Raw genomic sequence first — 16,664 nt, 5'->3', positions numbered from 1 at the left:
CCATATGCACGTCCCTCGCCTGGAACCTTGGCTTAAATATTGCCGATTTCAGCCTTAGAAATCCGATCCCAAGCTTCGATTTCAGCGAAGTGGATAAGGATTTCGATGGCCTATTCCCAAAGGTAAACCTTTATTTTCTTATTCTTTTTATTTCTTAACAAAAACAATAGTGAATGGCTCGAGGAGAAAATGAAACAGTTCATAGAGAGCTAAAGCAATTCAGAAAACAAAGAAATCACCTTTGCTATTTGATTGCTTTGTATTGCTTCTGTTCGTGTGCGTAAAAAATATACAATGGCTATTGCATGGCTTTTATAGCCGAAAATAGAGAAAAACGAAAAAGAAAATACAAGTTTCTTGTCGTTTTTTTTCTTTCTCTTTGTTGTGCTGGTGTTTTCATATTTGCTTGCAGGTACGGAGTTCACTGGCATGCGTTGGCCCTTGGTGTGAGGCGTACGGAGGCGCGAACATGGTCGTACGGTGCTGAAGGCGCATGGAGGCTGGGACTGCTGCGGCACAAGCAGAAACTGCTAGGGTTCTGCCTTGATTTTTTGTTTTTGGGCTGTAGGGTATTTTGGTCTAGGTTTTGGGTTGTGTTAGGTTTGGGCTAAGTTAGGGTATTGGGTCATTGTAATAACTTTGGGCTTTGGACCGTTATAAAACTGGACTATTATAATGTTTTTATTGTAATAATTTTTGATTTTATGCTTATACGGGCCCGGGCTAAATTGACCTGTTACAATAATATGAGAAAATTATTTGAGAACGAGATAGAAATTCAGGGATTTTCTGATAATCATATAAATAACCTCTCCACAGTTAAGATTTACATTGCCCTCAATGTACAAAGATAGATAATAACAATATAAGCATAATATCAGAAGAGAGGGAGAGAAGCGAAACTGCCCTAAATTTTTGGATGAAATCCTTGGAATAGCAAAAGCTAGAATTGTATATAAGGCCAATGAAAGGCATGATTCTGAGTTAATAATAAGAAAATAAAAATAACTGTGGAAGAGAATTAAGGGATTACTCGATAATAACCATAAAGATAAACATAAAATATAAAAAATAAGTTTTCAAAAATAAATAAAAGAAAAAAAATAAAATTAAAAAAAATAATAAAATAAATAGACTTAAAGGTCCTCATTATCGGATGCCTCGTGGGTCGACGGTGCTGAATGACAGATATGAAGATGGTGGCAAATCTGTCGAAGAGTGGCAACGATGCTATCGAACCACTCAAAACACTGCTGCTCAAAGCGAATGAGTCGCTCGAATATATCTGTCAAGGTGGCAGCAGTGGGGCGGTGACTCTGTGATGGTGGTGGAGGTGGGTCCTCATGAACGGAAGAACATCATCAGTAATGTCCTCTGGATCATCCTGACCATCAGAACGAACTAACCGGCACTGAGGGGGATCAAATCCATGACGTCACTCGATCATCCTCTTGTGGATCATACTAGAAATTCCTTGAGGAAACATCTGACCTACTAATATGAGTGTCGATGACATCTCTGTATGTCGAGGAGACCGAAGTGTCGAGCGAGACGAGTCACGTAAGGGCCGAGAAAGATGGGGCCCTTCTTATGGCGTTCAGTTTGGTTGCGGCAAGCGAGTGCGATGAAATAAGCCAAATCAAACACATTTCCGGTAGTCATGTTCCATAGGAAATAGGCGTCATAAGTACTAACCACTCCAGTGCTCTCTTTCCGACATGTCAAAATGTGAGCTAGTAGGGCGTGAATATACTGTAGGGCCGGAGAGAGGTGCGTTGCCTTCAAGCGACTCGCGTCATAGTTAGTTAGGCCTCCCGTGAGCTTAGTCCAATATCGCGAAGGTGAGTAATGAATATGTCTATGAAGCTGAAGAAAGTCCTCGGCGCTCATGAACTCCTCTGTGTAAAGTCCCAAAGTAGCACCGAACTCTGGGATGCTCATGTGTTGCACTAGCCCACAAGGCGAAAGGTGATAGTGCCGGGCTCGTCATAGACTAACATGACTTGCTGGACTGAAAATGTGGCACTGAACTCTAAGGTGAGTTTCGAGTAGGTGGGCTCGATGATAGTGAAGAACCTATCCCATGGGGCTGTGGTGATAATCGCGCACACATCATCAACCAAATGGACCTACTCTAGCACGACCTAATCAATGCAACGACCCACACCGAGGGGTCGTACGCTGAGAAGTTGATATAAATCCTCCTGGTTGCTCGATGGAAATTGGAGCAAAGGGTGGCGAGCTTCGGTCGAGGTGCTCGAGGAGGTTGCGCTAGGACCCTTTCTCTTTTTCGAAACGGGGACGGCTACTTTTGACTTGCCTCGTGTGTTCGTCATAATGGGCCTACAAAATGTTTTAGAATGAATGAACACACTTAATAGCGTTATGTAAGGAGAGAATAAAAATTTAAATGAAGCTCCAAAATTGGACGAAAATAAACATAGAATATAATATGGCTAAGAAACAGCATGCTTATTAAGAGAAACCTAAGACCAATCCATGAAGCAACAGAGTCAAAAAATGAAATTATAAAAATAAGAACAACAATGAAAATAGAAGATATGCGGAAGACTAATGGAATTAGCAGAAGTAACAAATGAAATCAAATAACTAAAAATAATGTTTAAAATTTAATGAAGCAAAAACACAAGATTATCATTAAGGAATTAACTAACTAATCAAGAAAAAATGAGTAAATAAAATCAGTAGCGACAAAAAAGAATAAAATAAAGAAACAAAATACAAAATAATAATTAAACAAATAATAATGAAGGAAGACAAGAACTAAGTTTGAGAAGGGGTGACCGACGATAGGGTTGGTAATCAACAGTCGCACAGATGTCGGAGCGGGGCTAGATGGTGCGAGCAGTGGTGGCCGTGGCAAGGGGACGGGATAGGCATGTGGCGATGGGGCTGGGTTGTGGGGATGGAAGCTTGAGGCGATGTTGGTCGGTGGTGAAGGGATAAGTGAGGAATGGGAAAAAGGGGATGAAAGTGTATGCGCAAAGGGTTGAGGAGTAAACGGCAAGGCTAGGTGGCTCGAACGGTGGTCGGACGAAGGGGAATAGAGCTGCAGTGGCTAGGGTTTGGGGGAATTTAGGGGAGAAAAGAAAAGAATGAAGAAAGGGGCTAATGTTTTTTTTTATGGTGACACGATCGTGTAACGGCCTCGTGTTGGGCCACATGGTGTGTCACACGCCCGAATGGCTCGAATCTAGCCCGTGTTCATCGTGAAAATTGAATGACCTTTCGTCACACGGCCTTGGACACGCCCGTGTGTTCAGGCCATGTAGTTCACATGGCCGTGCTCTATGTTTTTCGCTTCTCCTATGCCCGTGTGGCTCGCCCACACGCCTGTGTAACCTACCACACGCCCTTGTGGATTGACCGTGTCTCGTACACGGCCGTGGATCTTGCTCGTGTAACTTTCTAACTTGTTAAAATTCAAAAAATTAAGCTCCAGGTTTCACACAGCCTAGGACAGGCCCGTGTGTCTAGGCCGTGTACTTCCCACGTCTGTGTCGCACGATCATGTGGATTTATCGCAAGCCGTGTGCATGTCAATTTTTGGGAAATTTCAACCCTATTTCCACACGGCCAAGGACACGCCCGTGTGTCCATGATGGGCATTTCATGTCTTTTGTATTAAAGAATTAAATGGATGAAATATGAAATTTTATTAAAAGAAAAAGGGGTGAAAAAAACAAAGTTTTGTCTATCTTTGATCATCATAGTCGAAAGTTAGAGAAGAGAAAGGAGAGGAGAAAGCTCTTGAATATTCGGTCACTTGGGGAAGAAAATTGAAGGTAAGTTCATGGTAGTTTGCTTCTATCTTGTTGTTCATGAGTTCTTCTTGATTCTACCTTAACTCTTGAAGCATATTTTGGTTTTTAGTTGTGTTGTGAGCATTTAGTCATGAATTAAAATGAAGGAAATGGTTGTTGTTTCATGTTCTTTTGATGAAAAATGGAAGATAGGTGAAGTTGAGCCAAACAAATGAGCATGCATGTGCCTTAGATGCTAAGGGGAAAAATCGGCTAACATGTTGTGCTTTAAAATGATAAATGGAGATTATACTTAAGTAAAATCATAGATATGTGATGATTGATTGGTGATATACATGTTTAAATAACAAGCATGCAAGTTAGGTGTGAAAGAGTGATTTGGTAATAAATCTGCTTGGGACAGCAGTAGTAACGTGACTTTGGAAAATCACCATAAATTGTGGGAGATGAGTTAGAAGCTGCATAAATTATGTAATTAAAGATTAATGAGTCTAGTTTCAAATGGAATAAATTAGAACATATTTTGAATTCTGTACAATGAGAAATTTGATTCGTAATAAAGAGTGGTCAGATTAGTCAAACAGTGAAACATGGGAAACTTTAAGAAAAATCTGGTATTGATTGGCCAGACCAAAAATTCTTAAAATTTTATGGATAGAAGATATATGAGTCTATTTTCAGGGAAAATTAACGGCACTTGATTTGGAGTTTCGTAGCTCCAGTTATAAATAATTTAGTGACTGTTGCTCAGGAAGATAGCTTGCAGTGAAATTATGATTATGTGGTAAACATTGAAAAAAAAATTTTAATGAGTTGCTTATTGTTTTCTTATAAGCTTACTCTGATCTGTAGGTGTGGTTGGCCGAATATTGTAAGGGGTTAATACGTAGTTCGTATTTGAATAGTTAGATTAACGTGTTAGTAATCCAATTGTAGGCGGCTCGTGTGTGGATCTCGTCAGCATATCGTCGCAAACAGGTGTGTAACTGACACCCTCTCATAGACTAGATTGGCAAAAACCGAAAAGCTGAAAAGCCGAAATACCGAAAAGTCGATATTTTGGGAATTTGTGAGTGTGCGAATGCTCGTAAGATAGTTGGGTTTGTATATTTGGTAATCTAAAGTAATAAACTGCAGTACGCGCGATTTCAGACATTTTGATAATTTGGACTTAATGGGCCAAAGATCGGGTTCATGGGCCAACGGCCCAATTCGTAAGTATCTTGTGTAAGTGTTCGATAGTACGTAAATAGTTAGGATATGCATGAAAACCCTAAAAGCAGCTAAATTACTATAATACTTTTATGTATGGAAAATTACTTTTATACCCCCTAGGTGCAAAATTACCGTTATACCCCTAGGGTTAATTTTGACTGAAAAGCATGACGATCTGATTCTGTATGATGTATGCCATGATTATATATCTGTTGCATGGGGACACGGGTTATATTATGGAGGAAGCGTCCTGGTGGCTATGCCACAATTATCTGATCTGGTGGCTCTGCCACATATATCTGTTCTGGTGGCTATGCCACGATTATCTAATCTGGTGGCTCTGCCACATATATCTGTTCTGGTGGCTCTGCCATAATATCTGTATCTAGTGACTTCGTCACAATATCTGGCAGCCTCGCTGCGATTTCTGTGGTGTGTAGCGGTTGGATGGGTCGAGTAGTGTCCCCACATGGTGTAAGGCTGGTACGGGGGTGTTATGGATGAATCTGGGTTGGGTTTCTGCATAAACTTATAATATCTGTTCTGTTCTGTTATAAGCCTATGGGCTTTATTCTGAATTTCTGTTCTGGGCTAAGGCTAACTTATTCTGTTTCTGTGGGTTGAGCTGATTTAGACTATGGTTGGGTTATTTTACACACTGAGTTTCCCCAAACTCACCCCTTTTATTTTCATCCACGCAGGTAATCCCCAACTATAGTGGGCTTGGAGCTGTGAGGGAATTCGGAGTGGCCACCCGTTCTGAAAGTTTGATTTTCTTCTAGTGAACTAGATATCCTTTTAATTACTTTTGAGGTTTTGGCCTTTTAAATGTAATAAGGCCGCTTATTTATTTTTGATGATTTTTATATGTTTTATTAAGATAGGTAATATTTAAATTTTAACTGTTGAAATTGGATAACTTTAGAGCATGTTTTCAAAAAAACAGTAATTAATTTCAAAATAACACGAAAACAAGCAAAGCTTCCGCAATGAAGATATTTTCCAAAATTAATCACTTTTCCTAAAAACGACTTAATGAAATCGGTTTCTTAGAAATATACATGACGTTAAGGTATGGCAATGGTGGTTTGCATGTCTAGGATTGGATCCGAAGGGAGTTTGGTACTTAAGCAGTCCAATGGACTCACCTCCTCTTTTCCAGTTTCCTACCTAGTGCACAGCTTCCATTCACTTTAACCTAAATGAAATCATCTTTTAAAACACTCAGTAAGTTTTCTTTCTGGATCGGAAATGTTTTGAATGCTTCGATGTGGCATGTCGGATCCGGCCATAACGTCTGGGCCAAATAAGGGGTGTTACATTTAGTGGTATCAGAGCCTCGGTTGCAACAACTCAGCTATGGAATGGGTTTATAAAAAAACAAAGATTTTCAAAAAGAATTTTTTTTATAAAGATTGCGAAAAACGTGATTTTCAAAATTTAGATCTTTAGAAGGTGGCATTCCGAATCTTCGGCCCAAGCCTGTAAGTATTACTCTGAACTTTTCTAAATATTCTCCTGAATTATCTGTCTGTATTGAAACCCTATTAGGATACTCTAGATAGGATGATACTGAAACCATAGGAAAAATTGATAAGAGATTGAAACTATAGCTAGACTTTGATTCTGCGAAAACAAACTTTGAATTACTGTCTGATTCATAAAACATCTGTGATAATCACTTGAATACTAAGTTAATGTATAAAATTCGTAAACAGATAATACGATATGAGTACAAGAGCTACTCGTGGAAGAGGCCGTGGACGTGGCCGAGGAAGGGCTCGAGCGGTATCTTCGTCTTTGGGACATATGCCGGCGGCAGATGCACCGGTACCATCGGCAACAGAAGTGGAGTCTCATGATCGTGGTGCCGGGGATGACGCTCTATCACAGGCAATGCTTCGTGTTCTGGAAAGGGTTACCTGGACAAGTTCGGGCAACAGAATTCGATGATCGATTTCTGAACGACTCCGGGCCAATGGAGCAGAGATCTTTAGGGGTGTGTCTGGTATCACCTCAAATGTGGCAGAATATTGGTTGGAGGCCACAGAACGAATTATGGATAACTTGGATTACTCTGTGGAGCAGAAGCTGAAGGGAGTCGTATCATTGCTACGGGATGAGGCTTACCAGTGGTGGCTCACTGTGAGAGAAGGAACCCTAGCTGATAGGGTAACTTGGGAACTGTTTAAGACGGCCTTTAAAGGGAAGTATGTTGGGGCGAGTTATGTGGACGCCCGCAAAAAGGAATTATTGAATCTGGTGCAAGGAGGTAAAACAGTTGCCGAGCACGAGGCCGAGTTTCTGAGGTTGAGCCGGTATGCCGTGGGCATAGTTGCTACGGAGTATGAGCGAAGTGTGCGCTTCGAGGATGGTCTTAGAGATGACCTTAGAGTGTTGATCGCTCCGCAAGGGGAGCGAGACTTCACGGTCTTGGTGGATAAGGCAAGGATCGTTGAGGAGGTTAAGCGTGTTAAAAAGTAAAATTGGGAGAAGGATCGAAACTGTTTCTGGAGGGATTCAGGACCCTCGGGTGGTGTAAATAGGATTATTAAGAGAGCAAGAGTGGAGGAACCAGTTCGAGCAGTGTCGATGAATGTGGTCAGACCATCAATCTGTGGAGACTGTGGTAAGGTACATTTGGGCGAGTGTAGGAAACGCTCTGGTGCTTATTTTCGATGTGGATCTGTAGAGCATAGAGTACGGGACTGCCCTCAGAAAGCTGATCAGGTTCAAGTTACTGAACAGAGGATTGCTCAACCCGTAAGGGTTAGACCCCAACCACCGAGAGGACGTGGACAAGGTAGGGGTAGAAATAGAAACGGTCGAGGTCGGGGGGCACCTGGCAGGGGTGTCGAAAATGCTGAAGCTCGACAGCCAGCTTTGGTGTATGCAGCTCGTCGTTGAGAGGAGGGCGACGCACCTGACGTCATAACTGGTACGTTCTTGGTTTCTGGCATTCCATATACTGCTTTGGTGGATATTGGATCTACTCATTCCTATGTTGCATGTGCCATATCTGGGTTGTTGGGTGTGCACTCTGAGAAGATGGTGAGTGGGGTATCTGTACTAAGTCCTTTGGGTCACTCGGTTAGGGTAGACAAACTGTATAGGGATATACCCTTAGAAACTCAATGTAAGATTTTCCTTGGAGATCTGATGGAGTTACCATTCGGAGAGTTTGATCTCATTTTGGGAATGGACTGGCTTGTTAAGCATAAAGGGACTCTAGATTATGCTGTTAAACGAATAGTGTTAAGGACCACAAAGGATAAGGAGGTTATAGTAATAGGTGAGCGAAGGGATTATTTGTCCTATGTGGTGTCGGCATTAAGAGCCGAAAAATGGATTTGGAAAGGTTGTGAGGTCTATTTGACATTCATAAGTCAGTCAGAAGAGGAGGGATTGCCAGTGGATAAGGTTAGGACTGTAAAGGAGTTCCAAGATGTTTTTCCGGAGGAGCTTCCAGGATTGCCTCCGAACCGAGAAGTGGAGTTTGGAATCGACTTATTGCTTGGAACGGCACCAGTGTCTATTGCACCGTATAGAATGGCACCGAAGGAGTTGGTGGAGCTAAAGGCACAAATTCAAGAGTTGTTGGATAGGGGCTTCATTAGGCCAAGCGTGTCTTCATGGGGAGCACCGGTGCTATTCGTGAAGAAGAAGGATGATACAATGCGGATGTGCATTGATTATCGCCAGTTGAACAAACTGACAATTAAGAAAAAGTATCCACTGCCAAGGATTGACGATTTGTTTGACCAGCTTAGAGGGGCTTCCGTATTTTCTAAGATCGACCTCCAATCTGGATATCATCAGTTAAGGGTCAAGGAAGCGGATATCCATAAGACGGCATTCAGGACTCGGTATGGTCATTACGAGTTATTGGTTATGCCATTTGGACTGACGAACGCTCCTACAGCATTTATAGATCTGATGAATTGTGTGTTCCAACCATTTTTAGATCAGTTCGTAGTCGTCTTTATTGACGATATCCTGGTATATTCTGAAATTGAAGCGAAACATGATGAGCATCTCCGTATAGTGCTGCGAGTGTTAAGGGAGAAGGAACTCTTTGCGAAGTTCAGCAAGTGTGAATTTTGGTTGAGGGAGGTAACCTTCTTAGGACATGTGGTCTCTGCCGAAGGGATTAAGGTGGACCCTCGAAAGATTGAAGCAATTTTGGAGTGGAAGCCACCTAGGACGGTGTCAGAAATTTAAAGTTTCCTAGGGTTGGCAGGATACTACAGAAGGTTTGTGGAAGGTTTTTCTGTGATGGCAACACCTCTGACAAAACTCATAAGGAAAGGGGTACCGTTTGTATGGACTGAGACCCAGCAGTAGGCTTTTGAAAAGTTGAAGAAAGTTCTGACTGAAGCACCTGTGTTAATTCAGCCAGAGTCTGGGAAGGATTTTACTGTGTATAGTGACGCATCACATGTAGGCTTAGGCTGCGTGTTAATGCAGGAGGGTAAGGTAGTTGCATATGCATCACGACAACTTAAACCTCACGAAGGGAACTATCTTACTCATGATTTGGAGTTGGCGGCAGTGATATTTGCACTTAAGATTTGGAGACATTACTTGTACGGGGAGAGGTGTATTATATACACAGACCACAAGGGTCTTAAGTATTTGTTGACTCAGAAGGAGCTGAACCTTAGGCAAAGGAGATGGATTGAGTTGCTTAAGGATTATGACTATTCGATCGAGTATCACCAGGTAAGGTTAATGTGGTAGCCGATGCTCTAAGCCGTAGAACTGTATCTGATCTGAGAGTAATGTTTGCTCGTCTAAGTCTGTATGATGATAGAAGTCTATTGGCTGAGTTGCAAGTGAGGCAAACCTGGGTGGATCAGATTAAGGAAAAGCAGTTGAACGATGAGTCTTTGGTCACTCATTTTCAACAAGTTAAGGAAGGGGAAACTTCTGAGTTTGGGTTAAATGGAGAAGGAGTTCTGTGTTTCCGAGGAAGAATTTGTGTTCCGAAGGACTTTGATTTGAGGCTGACAATATTGAAGGAAGCTCATGGAGGACTTTGTGCCATGCACCCTAGAGGGAACAAGTTGTATCACGACTTACAAGAATTGTACTGGTGGCCTGAACTTAAGCGAGAAGTAACGGAGTTTGTAGGGAAATGTCTGACATGCCAGCAAGTGAAAGCTGAGCATCTATTACCCTCTCGACTGTTACAGTCAGTGAAGATACCACTTTAGAAGTGGGAGAGGGTAACCATGGACTTTGTGAGTGGGCTGCCCTTGACACCATCAAAGAAAGACTCGGTGTGGGTGATTGTGGATAGGTTGACCAAATCGGCCCATTTTATACCTGTTTGTATTGACTTTTCACTTCAAAAGTTAGCCAAGTTGTATGTGGCGGAGATTGTGCGACTTCATGGTGTCCCAATTTCAATTATTTCTGATCGGGATCCCAGATTTACATCTTGGTTTTGGCAAAGGTTGCATGAGGCGTTAGGGACGCGATTGAATTTTAGTACGGCTTTCTATCCCCAGACTGATGGTCAATCGGAAAGGGTTATTCAGATTCTAGAGGACATGTTGAGGGGATGCGTGATTGACTTTCGAGGTAGTTGAGAGGATTACTTGCCGTTGGCAGAATTTGCGTACAATAACAGTCACCAAGCGAGTATTCGAATGGCAACGTATGAAGCACTGTATGGACGCAGGTGTCGTACACCTAGTTGTTGGACCGAACTAGGAGAGCGACAAGTTCTTGGACCAGAGTTGGTAGCTGATACTGAGGATAAGGTCAGAATAATTAGGGACCGGTTAAAAGAAGCATTTGATAGGTAAAAGTCGTATGCAAATTTGAAGCGTAAGGAGATTGAGTACTCAGTAGGTGATATGGTCTTCTTAAAGGTTTCTCCTTGGAAGAAGATATTAAGGTTCGGTAAGAAGAGAAAGTTGAGTCCGCGGTTCATTGGGCCTTATCGGGTTTTGAAGCGAGTAGGCCCAGTGGCTTATCAGTTAGAATTGCCTCCAGAGTTAGACAGGATTCATGATGTTTTTCACGTCTCCATGTTAAGGCGTTATCGTGCTGACCCTGCTCATGTCCTGCCAGTTGTAGAAATTGAAGTTCAGACTGATTTGACCTTTGAGGAGGAGCCTATGCAAATATTGGCTCGAGATGTTAAGGTCCTCAGAAGGGAATCTGTCCCGTTAGTGAAAGTACTTTGCCGTAATCATGGAAGGGAAGAAGCTACTTGGGAATTAGAAGAGACTATGTGTCAACAATACCCTCAACTAGTTGGATCAGGTAAATTTTGAGGACAAAATTTATTTAAGGAGGGTAGAGTTGTAACGCCCCAATTTTCGGGAATTCTGTGAATGTTGGCATAGGTTTAATTATGTTGGTGGGCCTCTAGAAGGCCCAAGTTTAAGATAGAACCCGAAAATTTTAGTTAATTTTTGTTCCATAAGAAAAATGGAGTGAAATTATGAAACAGAACCTATGTGAAAATGTTTGAAAATGCTATAGGCTAAATTGAAGTGGCCAAATAAATAGGAGTGCAAAATAGGAGGATTTGCATGACAAACCTCCCATTTTATATGAAGTGGCCACCCATCATGTTGTTGTAGACCATATGAGCACTTGATATCCATAATTCATGGTACAAATTGATAATGGGTTAGGTAAATGTTCCATGATAATGGATTAGGTAAATATTCCATGATAATGGGTTAGGTAAATGTTCCATGATAATGGTTTAGGTAAATGTTCCATGATGGGCATTTCATGTCTTTTGTATTAAAGAATTAAATGGATGAAATATGAAATTTTATTAAAAGAAAAAGGGGTGAAAAGAACAAAGTTTTGTCTATCTTTGTTCATCATAGCCGAAAGTTAGAGAAGAGAAAGGAGAGGAGAAAGCTCTTGAATGTTCGGTCACTTGGGGAAGAAAATTGAAGGTAAGTTCATGGCAGTTTGCTTCTATCTTGATGTTCATGAGTTCTTCTTGATTCTACCTTAACTCTTGAAGTATATTTTGGTTTTTAGTTGTGTTTTGAGCATTTAGTCATGAATTAAAATGAAGGAAATGGATGTTGTTTCATGTTCTTTTGATGAAAAATGGAAGATAGGTGAAGTTGAGCCAAACAAATGAGCATGCATGTGCCTTAGATGCTAAGGGGAAAAATCGGCTAACATGTTGTGCTTTAAAATTATGAAATGGAGATTATACTTAAGTAAAATCATAGATATGTGATGATTGATTGGTGATATATATGTTTAAATAACAAGCATGCAAGTTAGGTGTGAAAGAGTGATTTGGTAATAAATCTGCTTGGGACAGCAGCAGTAACGTGACTTTGGAAAATCACCATAAATTGTGGGAGATGAGTTAGAAGCTGCATAAATTATGTAATTAAATCTTAATGAGTCTAGTTTCAAATGGAATAAATTAGAACATATTTTGAATTCTGTACAATGATAAATTTGATTCGTAATGAAGAGTGGTCAGATTAGTCAAACAGTGAAACATGGGAAACTTTAAGAAAAATTTGGTATTGATTGGCAATACCAAAAATTCTGAAAATTTTATGAATAGAAGATATATGAGTCTATTTTCAGGGAAAATTAACGGCACTTGATTTGGAGTTTCGTAGCTCCAGTTATAAATAATTTAGTGACTGTTGCTCAGGAAGACAGCTTGCAGTGAAATTATGATTATGTGGTAAACATTGACAAAAATTTGTTAATGAGTTGCTTATTGTTTTCTTATAAGCTTACTCTGATCTGTAGGTGTGATTGGCCGAATATTGTAAGGGGTTAATACGTAGTTCGTATTTGAATAGTTAGATTAATGTGTTACTAATCCAATTGTAGGCGGTTCGTGTGTGGATCTCGTCAGCATATCGTCGCAAACAGGTGTGTAATTGACACCCTCTCATAGACTAGATTGGCAAAAGCTGAAAAGCCGAAATGCCGAAAAGTCGGTATTTTGGGAATTTGCGAGTGTGAGAATGCTCGTAAGATAGTTGGGTTTGTATATTTGGTAATCTAAAGTAATAAACTGCAGTACGCGCGATTTCGTACATTTTGATAATTTGGGCTTAATGGGCCAAAGATCGGGTTCGTGGGCCAACTGGCCCAATTCGGTAAGTATGCGTGGTAAGTGTTCTGATAGTACATAAATAGTTAGGATATGCATGAAAACCCTAAAAGCAACTAAATTACTATAATACCCCTATGTATGGAAAATTACTGTTATACCCCTAGGTGCAAAATTACCGTTATACCCTTAGGGTTAATTTTGACTGAAAAGCATGACGATCTGATTCTGTATGATGTATGCCATGATTATATATCTGTTGCATGGGGACATGGGTTATATTATGGAGGAAGCGTCCGGTGGCTATGCCACAATTATTCGATCCGGTGGCTCGCCACATTTATTCTGCTAGGTGGCTATGCCACGATTATCCGATCTGGTGGCTCGCCACATATATCTGCTCGTGGTTCTCGCCACAATATCAGATCTGGTGACTTCGTCACAATATCCGCACCTCGCGCGATTTCATAGTGTGTAGTGGTTGGGTGGGTCGAGTAGTCTCCCACATGGTGTAAGGCTGGTATGGGGTGTTATGGATGAATCTGGGTTGGGTTTCTGCATAAACATGTAATATCTGTTCTGTTCTATTATGGGCCTATGGGCTTTATTCTGAATTTCTGTTCTGGGCTAAAGCAGTTATTCTGTTTCTGTGGGTTGAGCTGATTTAGACTATGATTTGGTTATTTTACACACTGAGTTTCCCCAAACTCACCCCTTTTATTTTCATTCACGCAGGTAATCCCCAACCATAGTGGGCTTGGAGCTGTGAGGGAATTGAGTGGCCACCCGCTTCGAAAGTTTGATTTTTTTCGGTGAACTGGACATCCTTTTAATTACGTTTGAGGTTTTGGGCTTTTAAATGTAATAAGGCCGCTTATTTATTTTGATGGTTTTTATATGTTTTATTAAGATAGGTAATATTTATATTTAACTGTTGAAATTGGATAGCTTTAGGCGCGTTTTCAAAAAACAAGAATTGATTTCAAAATAACACGAAAACAAGCAAAGCTTCCGCAATGAAGATATTTTCCAAAATTAATCACTTTTCCTAAAAGGACATAATCAAATCGGTTTCCTAGAAATATACATGACGTTAAGGTATGGAAATGGCGGTTTGCATGTCTAGGATTGGATCCGAAGGAGTTTGGTATTAGCGATCCGATGGACTCACCTCCTCTTTTCGGTTTCCTACCGGTGCACAGCTTCCATTCACTTTAACCTATAATGAAATCATCTTTAAAACACTCAAGAAGTTTTCTTTCTGGATCGGAAATGTTTTGAATGCTTCGATGTGGCATGTCAGATCCGGCCATAACGTCTGGGCCGGGTAAGGGGTGTTACAGAGCGCTTATTTAAAGTCTAAGCTCGACTCACCTCATATTTGCACGGTCATGGTGGTTCGAGGAGTTGAAACTCTTCATTCTTACTATTAATCTTATCAAAATAAAGTTTTAGAAGAGTACTATTTACATTAAAAGTGCCGAATTTGGAATGAGTTACGTCGACTATACCATATGGGAAAATGTTGAGTACCGCAAAAGGTATTGCTCCATTAGGTTCAGAAGTAGCAACACGAGGGTCCGCTTGATCTAACAGTACTTTGTCTCCAACCTTAAGTTGATTCGATTCACCTTTAAGTTTTTCATGGCACTGCCTTGATTCATTATGTATTCTCGGTTTCTCCTTAACCTGTGTTCGCCATTCATCTAGTTCCTCGATCTGTAGCCTTCGCTCTTCATGGATAGTCTTGTCATTACATAGACTAGAACGTGGCTCATTTGTACTTCTCGAAAGTTTTTCCTGCAAAGAGGGTTGAACAACAATGTTCTCACATTAAAAAAACTTGTGTAATCATCTCGATCACTAGTCTTTCTGTCAAAATCACAAGCTTTGAGTTTAATCATGTCATCGCCTACCCGAAGTGTGAGTTCACATATTTCAACATTAATGATAGATCTGGCAGTTACTAAAAAGGGTCTGCTTAGAATTAAGGGTACGTTACTGTCCTCATCCATGCCTAAGACAACGAAATAGATTGGGAATATGAATTTGTCAATTTTAACAAGCACATTTTCAACGATACCCCTAGGAAATCTAATAGTTTTATCAGCTAATTGTATGCTCATCCTAGTTTGTTTGAGTTTCCCTAGTCCTAGCTGCTTAAACATCTTGTAGGGCATGACATAAATACTTGCCCCTAAATCAGCTAAAGCATTATTAACATTCAAACTACCAAGTAGACAAGGAATTGTAAAACTCTCTGGATCTTTCAGTTTGTTGGGTAGCTTGTTTTACAAAATAGCTGAGCCAACTACATTTAACTCCACATGCGATGACTCAACTACCTTCCGTTTGTTTTCTAAAAGCTTTTTTAAAAATTTAACTGTGTTTGGCATCTTTGAAAGAGCTTCAATAAACGGTAAGTTAATATGTAATTTTTTAAGTAGTTTAAAGAATTTACCGATTTTTTTTGTATGGTCTTTCCTTGTCGCATTGGGGTATGGCACACAAGGTCTATATTCTTTGCTTACTAGCTTTTGTGTTCCATAACTCACTTCAACCTTACCATTGCTTACAACAGCTTCTTACCTCGTTTCAAATTTAGATTCAGCTAACCCTTATTTATCGCGCACAGTGAGGGCATGGAGTTGCTCCTTTGGGTTAGTTTCTGTATTACTGGGCAAGCCACCTTGCTATGGTTTAGAGATCAACTTAGCAAGCTGACCTATTTGAGTTTCGAGCCCTTGAATCGATGCTTGCTGATTTCTAAATGCTGTCTTTGTATTTTGAAAACGAGTTTCTGACACTGAGATAAATTTTGTAAGCATCTTATCAAGGTTCGGCTTTTTCTCCTGTTGGTACGGTGGTTGTTGAAAACCTAGAGGGTGCTGTGGCCTTTGATTTCCTTGACCACCCCATGAAAAATTGGGATGGTTCCTCCAACATGTATTGTAAGTTTTACTATAAGAGTTATTCTGAGGTCTAGAATTGTTACCCATATAGTGGACTATTTCTCCCTCGGTGCTAAGGTTGAAGGATGGATAGTTTGTGTTGTGCATCTCTCCTCCATTTGAATCACACCTCATCACTGGATGTACCTGAGTAGAATCATACAAACCATCAATATTTTTATTCAACAGTTCTACTTAGTTAGATAGCATAGTGACCACGTCGAGGTGTTTTGTTGTTTAGTGACATCTCTTCAATAAATTCGTAAGCCTTTTCAGGTGTTTTGTTGTTTAAGGTTCCACCATTGTAGAAGGTCTGAACCTGTAACCATAAAGGTAACCCATGATGAGGGCACCTTCTCAATAAATCCTTGTATCTCTCACATGCATCCTAAAATGTTTCTAAATCCATCTGCACGAAAGAAGAGATATCATTCCTCAATTTAGTCATTTTAGCCGGCGAAAAATATTTAAGCAAAAATTTTTCGGCCATTTTTTTCCAAGAAGTGATTGACCCTCGTGGTAATGAGTTTAACCACTATTTAGCTTTATTCCATAATGAAAAGAGAAACAACCGAAGGCGAATGGCATCGTTAGAAATGCCATTGATCTTAAAGGTGTCGCAAAATTCCAAAAAAAATTGCT

General features: G+C 40.5%; 1 non-coding gene across 1 annotated transcript; it reads left to right on the top strand.

Moving 5' to 3' along the window:
* The first annotated feature begins 16,357 nt into the window (after positions 1-16,357).
* Positions 16,358-16,464, top strand: LOC128287162 (small nucleolar RNA R71). Its single transcript, XR_008277858.1, has one exon. It is a non-coding gene; the product is annotated as a small nucleolar RNA R71 (small nucleolar RNA).
* Positions 16,465-16,664: the final 200 nt, after the last annotated feature.

Source organism: Gossypium arboreum, chromosome 13 (assembly GCF_025698485.1).
Source record: "Gossypium arboreum isolate Shixiya-1 chromosome 13, ASM2569848v2, whole genome shotgun sequence".
Classification (NCBI taxonomy): Eukaryota; Viridiplantae; Streptophyta; class Magnoliopsida; order Malvales; family Malvaceae; genus Gossypium; species Gossypium arboreum.
Note: the sequence above shows the minus strand (reverse complement) of the source record. Positions and strands in the feature narration are given on the sequence as shown.